Source organism: Lissotriton vulgaris, chromosome 4_1 (assembly GCF_964263255.1).
Source record: "Lissotriton vulgaris chromosome 4_1, aLisVul1.2, whole genome shotgun sequence".
NCBI lineage: Eukaryota > Metazoa > Chordata > Amphibia > Caudata > Salamandridae > Lissotriton > Lissotriton vulgaris.
In genome coordinates this window covers 2077175851-2077187940 of record NC_141691.1, presented here as the reverse complement: position 1 = coordinate 2077187940, position 12090 = coordinate 2077175851, and the positions used below count along the sequence as shown (strand labels likewise).

The 12090-nt window shown below is 48.0% G+C and overlaps 1 protein-coding gene across 1 annotated transcript in view; it reads right to left on the bottom strand.

Annotated features, from left to right (window-relative positions):
* LOC147725061 (embryonic protein UVS.2-like) overlaps positions 1-12090 on the bottom strand; it is a 90976-nt gene that overhangs the window by 78255 nt on the left and 631 nt on the right. The window lies entirely within an intron of this gene.

The following is a 12090-nucleotide window of genomic DNA, read 5'->3' as shown; positions in this document are numbered from 1 at the left end:
GTATAGTGCTACTCATCCCAATGCAGGGTGTCGAAGCGCTTTTCATCACACATAAATATACATATACAATAAATCATCTGCATTTGTAATTCATTGTACAGAGTGTGTTACATAAAACAGTGGGGCATTACAAGGTGTAGAAGTCACATATCATCTTCCATAGCTCACTCTGCTATATTAAAAGCATTACAATGCAACTGCAAGTAACATATGGATCTCCGTCTTCAAAGCAGTAACCCACTTATCTATCTACATAAAATAAAATCTGTCATATGCATGTTACATGATGTGCTTTGCACTAACCCTCTATGCTACTTTGAGTCAAAACTGAGGCTAAACAAAACAAAGATATTTCCAGCAAGTGCATTAACCTCCAGAGTTATCTCACAATTATTATTCAATCAGATTCACTGGGAACACACATATCCCTGCAACAGGTGCATTAAATCCATAAGATATTTTAAAACACAGTCTTTGCAACCAATTAACCAGGTTTACTGTCAGTTTTCTTCTTGTTGCCAATTTCTTTGTGGCAGAGTTTAAATAAACCTAAAGGTATAAGTTGAGTCCAGTGCTTACTTTGTAAAAGATTAAAGGCCAGATGTAGGTAGCCCAATACCGGTCGGTAACGGCTGAAATTACCGAATTTTGGCCATTACCGACTGGTATTGGTCATTTGAGATGTAGGGGCCAAATTTAAGGATTCAGTAATTTACTGAATTGGTAATTTAAGGAATCGGTAAATTACTGATTCCTTAAAATACCGATTTGGTAAATTAACGAATCCTTAATGCAGGGAGCACTCAAATGAGTGCATTTCTGAGTTAAGGATTCGGTATTTACCACCAACTAAAAGTTGGTGGTAAATATCGAAAACCTTTGAAAAATCAAATTTGTGCTTTTCCAAAAGTGCCATGTGGCATGTATGTGTGCCACATGTGCACCTATGCAGTACTCAGGGGTGCAACTGGGTGTCAATGTGACACCCTGCCACCCTTGTAAGTCTTCCCCCTATTACCGATTCAGTATTTACTGAATCGGTAATTCTCCTTCATTCCTATGGGCCTCCAGGCCCATAGGTATGAATGGGAATTACCGAATCGGTAATTACCCAATTTTACGGATTCGGTAAAATTTACCAAATCAATACCTACATACCATTTACCGATTCTGAAATACCGAATCGGTAAAATTCGGTATTTTAGAATCGGTAAATAGTATTTACCTACATAAGGCCCTAAGTCCTGGTGCTAAAAAATGGCAGTTGTGGCACCCTTGAATTTTGTATTTTATGTGTACTGGGTGCTTTCACCACCACCTAAAAGCCAAAAGGTGCAATATCTAAGCACACACAATTTTTGCCCAGCTCACAATCACTACCAATACCTGAGAGGCGTTACATGCACACAGGGCTAAGTAAAACTGTCACTGATACACACTGCAGTACAGGTGCGCTCTCTGTGAAACACACCTGAGAGGCATTACATGTACTCAGGACAATATGATACTGTCACTCATATACACTCTCCTGTCATATACACTCTCCTGTTCAGGTGCGCTCTCTCTGAAACCCACCTGAGAGGCATTACACATACATAGGGCTGTGTAAAACTGTCACTGATACACTGTGCTGTACAGGTGCATTCTCTGTGAAACCCACCTGAGAGGCATTACACGTACACCACCTACCCAAAACCACATACAGCCCTGTTACTGCAGCTCTCAACTGGGCCTGCACTCAGCTCTATAGACCATTGTTAAAGGGGGTCTCACCTGTGTCTGAACTCAGCTCTATATACCATCGTTAAAGGGGGTCTCACCTGTGTCTGAACTCAGCTCTATATACCATTGTTAAAGGGGGTCTCACCTGTGCCTGCACTCAGCTCTATATACCATCGTTAAAGGGGGTCTCACCTGTGTCTGGACTCAGCTCTATATACCATTGTTAAAGGGGGTCTCACCTGCGCCTGCACTCAGCTCTATATACCATTGTTAAAAGGGCCTCACCTGTGCCTACACTCAGCTCTAAATACCATCGTTAAAGGGGGTCTCACCTGTGCCTGCACTCAGCTCTATATACCATCGTTAAAGGGGGTCTCACCTGTGTCTGGACTCAGCTCTATATACCTTTGTTAAAGGGGACCTCACCTGTGCCTGCACTCAGCTCTATATACCATCGTTAAAGGGGGTCTCACCTGTGCCTGCATGCAGCTCTATATACCATCGTTAAAGGGGGTCTCACCTGTGCCTGCATGCAGCTCTGTATGCCATCGTTAAAGGGTGTCTCACCTGTGTCTGCACGCAGCTCTATATACCATTGTCAAAGGGGGTCTCACCTATGTCTGCACACAGCTGTATATACCATCCAGCTCTATATACCATTGTTGAAGGGGTCTCACCTGTGCCTGCACTCAGCTCTATATACCATTGTTAAAGGGGGTCTCACCTGTGCCTGCATGCAGCTCTATATACCATCGTTAAAGGGGGTCTCACCTGTGTCTGCACTCAGCTCTATATACCATTGTTAAAGGGGGACTCACCTGTGCCTGCACTCAGCTCTATATACCATTGTTAAATGGGCCTCACCTGTGCCTGCACTCAGCTCTATATTCCATGGTTAAAGGGGTCTCACCTGTGTCTGCACTCAGCTCTATATACCATTGTTAAAGAGGAGCTCACCTGTGCCTGCACTCAGCTCTATATACCATCGTTAAAGGGGGTCTCACCTGTGCCTGCACTCAGCTCTATATACCATTGATAAAGGGGTCTCACCTGTGCCTGCAACAGCTCTATATACCATTGTTAAAGGGGGGCTCACCTGTGCCTGCACTCAGCTCTATATACCATTGTTAAAGGGGGGCTCACCTGTGTCTGCACTCAGCTCTATATACCATCGTTAAAGGGGGTCTCACCTGTGCCTGCACTCAGCTCTATATGCCATTGTTAAAGGGGTCTCACCTGTGCCTGCACACAGCTCTATATACCATTGTTAAAGGGAGTCTCACCTGTGCCTGCACAAAGCTCTATATACCATCGTTAAAGGGGGTCTCACCTGTGTCTGCACTCAGCTCTATATACCATTGATAAAGGGGTCTCACCTGTGCCTGCAACAGCTCTATATACCATTGTTAAAGGGGGTCTCACCTGTGCCTGCACACAGCTCTATATACCATGGTTAAAGGGGTCTCACCTGTGTCTGAACTCAGCTCTATATACCATTGTTAAAGGGGGTCTCACCTGTGCCTGCACACAGCTCTATATACCATCGTTAAAGGGGTCTCACCTGTGCCTGCACTCAGCTCTATATACCATTGATTGTTAAAGGGGGTCTCACCTGTGCCTGCACTCAGCTCCATATACCATTGATTGTTAAAGGGGGTCTCACCTGTGCCTGCACTCAGCTCTATATACCATCGTTAAAGGGGGTCTCACCTGTGCCTGCACTCAGCTCTATATACCATTGATTGTTAAAGGGGGTCTCACCTGTGCCTGCACTCAGCTCTATATACCATCGTTAAAGGGGGTCTCACCTGTGCCTGCACTCAGCTCTATATACCATCGTTAAAGGGGGTCTCACCTGTGCCTGCACTCAGCTCTATATACCATTGATTGTTAAAGGGGGTCTCACCTGTGCCTGCACTCAGCTCTATATCCCATCGTTAAAGGGGGTCTCACCTGTGCCTGCACTCAGCTCTATATACCATCGTTAAAGGGGGCCTCACCTGTGCCTGCACTCAGCTCTATATCCCATCGTTAAAGGGGGTCTCACCTGTGCCTGCACTCAGCTCTATATACCATCGTTAAAGGGGGCCTCACCTGTGCCTGCACTCAGCTCTATATCCCATCGTTAAAGGGGGTCTCACCTGTGCCTGCACTCAGCTCTATATACCATCGTTAAAGGGGGCCTCACCTGTGCCTGCACACAGCTCTATATACCATTGTTAAAGGGGGTCTCACCTGTGCCTGCACTCAGCTCTATATACCATTGTTAAAGAGGAGCTCACCTGTGCCTGCACTCAGCTCTATATACCATCATTAAAGAGGGGTCTCACCTGTGCCTGCACTCAGCTCTATATACCATTGTTAAAGGGGGTCTCACCTGTGTCTGCACTCAGCTCTATATACCATTGTTAAAGGGGGCCTCACCTGTGTCTGCACACAGCTCTATATACCATTGTTAAAGGGGGTCTCACCTGTGCCTGCACTCAGCTCTATATACCATTGTTAAAGAGGAGCTCACCTGTGCCTGCACTCAGCTCTATATACCATCGTTAAAGAGGGGTCTCACCTGTGCCTGCACACAGCTCTGTATACCATTGTTAAAGGGGGCTTCACCTGTGCCTGCACTCAGCTCTATATACCGTTGTTAAAGAGGAGCTCACCTGTGCCTGCACTCAGCTCTATATACCATCGTTAAAGAGGAGCTCACCTGTGCCTGCACTCAGCTCTATATACCATCGTTAAAGAGGGGTCTCACCTGTGCCTGCACACAGCTCTGTATACCATTGTTAAAGGGGGCTTCACCTGTGCCTGCACTCAGCTCTATATACCGTTGTTAAAGGGGGCTTCACCTGTGCCTGCACTCAGCGCTATATACCATTGTTTAAGGGTGTCTCACCCGTGCCTGCACACAGCTCTATATACCATTGTTAAAGGGGGGCTCACCTGTGCCTGCACTCAGCTCTATATACCATTGTTAAAGGGGGGCTCACCTGTGTCTGCACTCAGCTCTATATACCATCGTTAAAGGGGGTCTCACCTGTGCCTGCACTCAGCTCTATATACCATTGTTAAAGGGGTCTCACCTGTGCCTGCACACAGCTCTATATACCATGGTTAAAGAGGGTCTCACCTGTGCCTGCCCAAAGCTCTATATACCATCGTTAAAGGGGGTCTCACCTGTGTCTGCACTCAGCTCTATATACCATTGATAAAGGGGTCTCACCTGTGCCTGCAACAGCTCTATATACCATTGTTAAAGGGGGTCTCACCTGTGCCTGCACACAGCTCTATATACCATGGTTAAAGGGGTCTCACCTGTGTCTGAACTCAGCTCTATATACCATTGTTAAAGGGGGTCTCACCTGTGCCTGCACACAGCTCTATATACCATTGATTGTTAAAGGGGGTCTCACCTGTGCCTGCACTCAGCTCCATATACCATTGATTGTTAAAGGGGGTCTCACCTGTGCCTGCACTCAGCTCTATATACCATAGTTAAAGGGGGTCTCACCTGTGCCTGCACTCAGCTCTATATGCCATCGTTAAAAGGGGTCTCACCTGTGCCTGCACTCAGCTCTATATACCATCGTTAAAGGGGTCTCACCTGTGCCTGCACTCAGCTCTATATACCGTTGTTAAAGGGGGTCTCACCTGTGCCTGCACACAGCTCTATGTACCATCGTTAAAGGGGTCTCACCTGTGCCTGTACACAGCTCTATATACCATCGTCAAAGGGCGTCTCACCTGTGCCTGCACACAGCTCTATATACCATCGTTAAAGGGGGTCTCACCTGTGCCTGCACACAGCTCTATAGACCATTGTTAAAGGGGTCTCACCTGTGCCTGCACTCAGCTCTATAGACCATCTTTAAAGGGGTCTCACCTGTGCCTGCACTCAGCTCTATATCCCATTGCTAAGGGGGTCTCACCTGTGCCTGCGCACAGTTCTATATACCATTGTTAAAGGGGGTCTCACCTGTGCCTGCACTCAGCTCTATATACCATTGTTAAAGGGGGTCTCACCTGTGCCTGCATTCAGCTCTATATACCATCGTTAAAGGGGTCTCACCTGTACAGGTAAGCTCCAGCAGGTGCCCACCAGGCACACTACCACCAGGGTCCATGCTCGACTGTCCATTCTCTGGTTCTGGAACAGAGCTCAGGTCACCACCGGACAATGTTTCTTCCTTCAGAGAGATGCTTCGTTGACCTTAGACCCTGTCCTTTATATACCTTCAAGAGGCTGAGCATCCTCCAATCAGCCTTCAGCCCCAAGGATGACGTCTCTTTCTGCACAGATCACAAGGTGTGTCTGTCCTGGAGAGACTGCCCTGGGATCGCCTCTGAGGTGCCAGAGATAAGATAATAATAAGCAGGTTTTAAGTGTGGTAAATTGGGTTTCTGACAGTCCCTGCACTGTGATATATTCGTGTTGTCTGTATCCTTTCTGTAAGAGGGTGAAGTTGGGATTGGACACAGGCGCACCTTCAGGGTTTGGCTCCTCAAACAACAGCAAAAGTCCTCGAGGCACCGAAAGACCCGGAGTGGAGAAGATCAAGAGAAGCAAAAAAAGCATCTGATGCGCTGGGCTTGGGTCTGGAGAGCAGATTTAATGTTTCAAGCAAAGTTAGTTAACTTCGTAGATGGATCAGGGGGTCTCACCTGTGCCTGCACAAAGCTCTATATACCATCGTTAAAGGGGGTCTCACCTGTGCGTGCACACAGCTCTATATACCATTGTTAAAGGGGGTCTCACCTGTGCCTGCACAAAGCTCTATATACCATCGTTAAAGGGGGTCTCACCTGTGTCTGCACTCAGCTCTATATACCATTGATAAAGGGGTCTCACCTGTGCCTGCAACAGCTCTATATACCATTGTTAAAGGGGGGCTCACCTGTGCCTGCACTCAGCTCTATATACCATTGTTAAAGGGGGGCTCTCCTGTGTCTGCACTCAGCTCTATATACCATTGTTAAAGGGGGTCTCACCTGTGCCTGCACTCAGCTCTATATACCATTGTTAAAGGGGTCTCACCTGTGCCTGCACACAGCTCTATATACCATTGTTAAAGGGGGTCTCACCTGTGCCTGCACAAAGCTCTATATACCATCGTTAAAGGGGGTCTCACCTGTGTCTGCACTCAGCTCTATATACCATTGATAAAGGGGTCTCACCTGTGCCTGCAACAGCTCTATATACCATTGTTAAAGGGGGTCTCACCTGTGCCTGCACACAGCTCTATATACCATGGTTAAAGGGGTCTAACCTGTGTCTGAACTCAGCTCTATATACCATTGTTAAAGGGGGTCTCACCTGTGCCTGCACACAGCTCTATATACCATCGTTAAAGGGGTCTCACCTGTGCCTGCACTCAGCTCTATATACCATTGATTGTTAAAGGGGGTCTCACCTGTGCCTGCACTCAGCTCCATATACCATTGATTGTTAAAGGGGGTCTCACCTGTGCCTGCACTCAGCTCCATATACCATTGATTGTTAAAGGGGGTCTCACCTGTGCCTGCACTCAGCTCTATATACCATCGTTAACGGGGGTCTCACCTGTGCCTGCACTCAGCTCTATATACCATTGTTAAAGGGGTCTCACCTGTGCCTGCACTCGGCTCTATATACCCTTGTTAAAGGGGTCTCACCTGTGCCTGCACTCAGCTCTATATACCATTGTTAAAGGGGGTCTCACCTGTCCCTGCACTCAGCTCTATATACCATTGTTAAAGGGGGTCTCACCTGTGCCTGCACTCAGCTCTATATACCATTGTTAAAGGGGGTCTCACCTGTCCCTGCACTCAGCTCTATATACCATTGTTAAAGGGGGTCTCACCTGTGCCTGCACTCAGCTCTATATACCATTGTTAAAGGAGCCTCACGTGTGCCTACACACAGCTCTATATACCATTGTTAAAGGGGTCTCACCTATGTCTGCACACAGCTCTATATACCGTTGTTAAAGGGGGTCTCACCTGTGCCTGCACTCAGCTCTATATACCGTTGTTAAAGGGGGTCTCACCTGTGCCTGCACACAGCTCTGTATACCATTGTTAAAGGGGGCTTCACCTGTGCCTGCACTCAGCTCTATATACCGTTGTTAAAGGGGGTCTCACCTGTGCCTGCACTCAGCTCTATATACCGTTGTTAAAGGGGGTCTCACCTGTGCCTGCACACAGCTCTGTATACCATTGTTAAAGGGGGCTTCACCTGTGCCTGCACTCAGCTCTATATACCGTTGTTAAAGGGGGTCTCACCTGTGCCTGCACACAGCTCTATATACCATCGTTAAAGGGGTCTCACCTGTGCCTGCACTCAGCTCTATATACCATTGTTAAAGGGGGTCTCACCTGTGCCTGCACAGAGCGCTATATACCATTGTTTAAGGGTGTCTCACCCGTGCCTGCACACAGCTCTATATACCATTGTTAAAGGGGGGCTCACCTGTGCCTGCACTCAGCTCTATATACCATTGTTAAAGGGGGGCTCACCTGTGTCTGCACTCAGCTCTATATACCATCGTTAAAGGGGGTCTCACCTGTGCCTGCACTCAGCTCTATATACCATTGTTAAAGGGGTCTCACCTGTGCCTGCACACAGCTCTATATACCATTGTTAAAGGGGGTCTCACCTGTTCCTGCACAAAGCTCTATATACCATCGTTAAAGGGGGTCTCACCTGTGTCTGCACTCAGCTCTATATACCATTGATAAAGGGGTCTCACCTGTGCCTGCAACAGCTCTATATACCATTGTTAAAGGGGGTCTCACCTGTGCCTGCACACAGCTCTATATACCATGGTTAAAGGGGTCTCACCTGTGTCTGAACTCAGCTCTATATACCATTGTTAAAGGGGGTCTCACCTGTGCCTGCACACAGCTCTATATACCATCGTTAAAGGGGTCTCACCTGTGCCTGCACTCAGCTCTATATACCATTGATTGTTAAAGGGGGTCTCACCTGTGCCTGCACTCAGCTCCATATACCATTGATTGTTAAAGGGGGTCTCACCTGTGTCTGCACACAGCTCTATATACCATCGTTAAAGGGGGTCTCACCTGTGCCTGCACTCAGCTCTATATACCATCGTTAAAAGGGGTCTCACCTGTGCCTGCACTCAGCTCTATATACCATTGTTAAAGGGGGTCTCACCTGTGCCTGCACACAGCTCTATGTACCATCGTTAAAGGGGTCTCACCTGTGCCTGTACACAGCTCTATATACCATCGTCAAAGGGCGTCTCACCTGTGCCTGCACACAGCTCTATAGACCATTGTTAAAGGGGTCTCACCTGTGCCTGCACTCAGCTCTATAGACCATCTTTAAAGGGGTCTCACCTGTGCCTGCACTCAGCTCTATATCCCATTGCTAAGGGGGTCTCACCTGTGCCTGCGCACAGTTCTATATACCATTGTTAAAGGGGGTCTCACCTGTGCCTGCATGCAGCTCTATATACCATTGTTAAAGGGGGTCTCACCTGTGCCTGCACTCAGCTCTATATACCATTGTTAAAGGGGGTCTCACCTGTGCCTGCACACAGCTCTATATACCATTGTTATAGGGGGTCTCACCTGTGCCTGCACACAGTTCTATATACCATTGTTAAAGGGGGTCTCACCTGTAACTGCACTCAGCTCTATATCCCATTGTTATAGGGGGTTTCACCTGTGCCTGCACACAGTTCTATATACCATTGTTAAAGGGGGTCTCACCTGTGCCTGCACACAGCTCTATATCCCATTGTTAAAGGGGGTCTCACCTGTGCCTGCACAGAGCTCTATATACCATTGTTAAAGGGGTCTCACCTGTGCCTGCACACAGCTCTATATACCATTGTTAAAGGGGGTCTCACGTGTGCCTGCACACAGCTCTATATCCCATCGTTAAAGGGGTCTCACCTGTGCCTGCACACAGCTCTATATACCATTGTTAAAGGGGGTCTCACCTGTGCCTGCACAGAGCTCTATATACCATCGTTAAAGGGGTCTCACCTGTGCCTGCACACAGCTCTATATACCATTGTTAAAGGGGGTCTCACCTGTGCCTGCACAGAGCTCTATATACCATCGTTAAAGGGGTCTCACCTGTGTCTGCACACAGCTCTATATATCATCGTTAAAGGGGGTCTCACCTGTGCCTGCACTCAGCTCTATATACCATTGTTAAAGGGGTCTCACCTGTGTCTGCACACAGCTCTATATACCATCGTTAAAGGGGGTCTCACCTGTGCCTGCACACAGCTCTATATACCATTGTTAAAGGGGGTCTCACCTGTGCCTGCACAGAGCTCTATATACCATCGTTAAAGGGGTCTCACCTGTGTCTGCACACAGCTCTATATCCCATTGTTAAAGGGGGTCTCACCTGTGCCTGCACTCAGCTCTATATCCCATTGTTAAAGGGGGTCTCAACTGTGCCTGCACTCAGCTCTATATCCCATTGTTAAAGGGGGTCTCACCTGTGCCTGCACTCAGCTCTATATCCCATTGTTAAAGGGGGTCTCACCTGTGCCTGCACAGAGCTCTATATACCATCGTTAAAGGGGTCTCACCTGTGTCTGCACACAGCTCTATATACCATTGTTAAAGGGGGTCTCACCTGTGCCTGCACACAGCTCTATATCCCATTGTTAAAGGGGGTCTCACCTGTGCCTGCACTCAGCTCTATATACCATTGTTAAAGGGGTCTCACCTGTGCCTGCACAGAGCTCTATATACCATTGTTAAAGGGGGTCTCACCTGTGCCTGCACACAGCTCTATATCCCATTGTTAAAGGGGGTCTCACCTGTGCCTGCACTCAGCTCTATATACCATTGTTAAAGGGGTCTCACCTGTGCCTGCACAGAGCTCTATATACCATTGTTAAAGGGGTCTCACCTGTGTCTGCACTCAGCTCTATATTCCATTGTTAAAGGGGTCTCACCTGTGCCTGCACTCAGCTCTATATACCATTGTTTAAGGGTGTCTCACCTGTGTCTGCACTCAGCTCTATATTCCATTGTTAAAGGGGTCTCACCTGTGCCTGCACTCAGCTCTATATACCATTGTTAAAGGGGGGTCTCACCTGTGCCTGCACTCAGCTCTGTATCCCATCGTTAAAGGGGTCTCACCTGTGCCTGCACTCAGCTCTGTATCCCATCGTTAAAGGGGGTCTCACCTGTGCCTGCACTCAGCTCTAAATCCCATCGTTAAAGGGGTCTCACCTGTGCCTGCACACGGCTCTATTTACCATCGTTAAAGGGGCATCACCTGTGCCTGCACACAGCTCTATATACCATCGTTAAAGGGGGTCTCACCTGTGTCTGGACTCAGCTCTATATACCATTGTTAAAGGGGGTCTCACCTGTGCCTGCACTCAGCTCTATATACCATTGTTAAAGGGGGTCTCACCTGTGCCTGCACTCAGCTCTATATCCCATTGTTAAAGGGGGTCTCACCTGTGCCTGCACGCAGCTCTATGTACCATTGTTAAAGGGGGTCTCACCTGTGCCTGCACTCAGCTCTATATACCATTGTTAAAGGGGCCTCACCTGTGCCTGCACACAGCTCTATATACCATTGTTAAGGGGGTCTCACCTGTGCCTGCACTCAGCTCTATATACCATGGTTAAAGGGGTCTCACCTGTGCCTGCACTCAGCTCTATATACCATTGTTAAAGGGGGTCTCACCTGTGCCTGCACTCAGCTCTAAATCCCATCGTTAAAGGGGTCTCACCTGTGCCTGCACTCAGCTCTATATACCATCGTTAAAGGGGGTCTCACGTGTGCCTGTACTCAGCTCTATATACCATCGTTAAAGGGGGTCTCACCTGTGCCTGCACTCAGCTCTAAATCCCATCGTTAAAGGGGTCTCACCTGTGCCTGCACTCAGCTCTAAATCCCATCGTTAAAGGGGTCTCACCTGTGTCTGCACTCAGCTCTAAATCCCATCGTTAAAGGGGTCTCACCTGTGTCTGCACTCAGCTCTATATACCATTGTTAAAGGGGGTCTCACCTGTGCCTGCACACGGCTCTATTTACCATCGTTAAAGGGGGTCTCACCTGTGTCTGCACTCAGCTCTATATACCATTGTTAAAGGGGGTCTCACCTGTGCCTGCACACAGCTCTATATACCATTGTTAAAGGGGGTCTCACCTGTGTCTGCACACAGCTCTATATACCATTGTTAAAGGGGGTCTCACCTGTGTCTGCACTCAGCTCTATTTACCGTTGTTAAAGGGGGTCTCACCTGTTCCTGCACACAGCTCTATATACCATCGTTAAAGGGGGTCTCACCTGTGCCTGCACACAGCTCTATATACCATCGTTAAAGGGGGTCTCACCTGTGTCTGCACTCAGCTCTATATACCATCGTTAAAGGGGG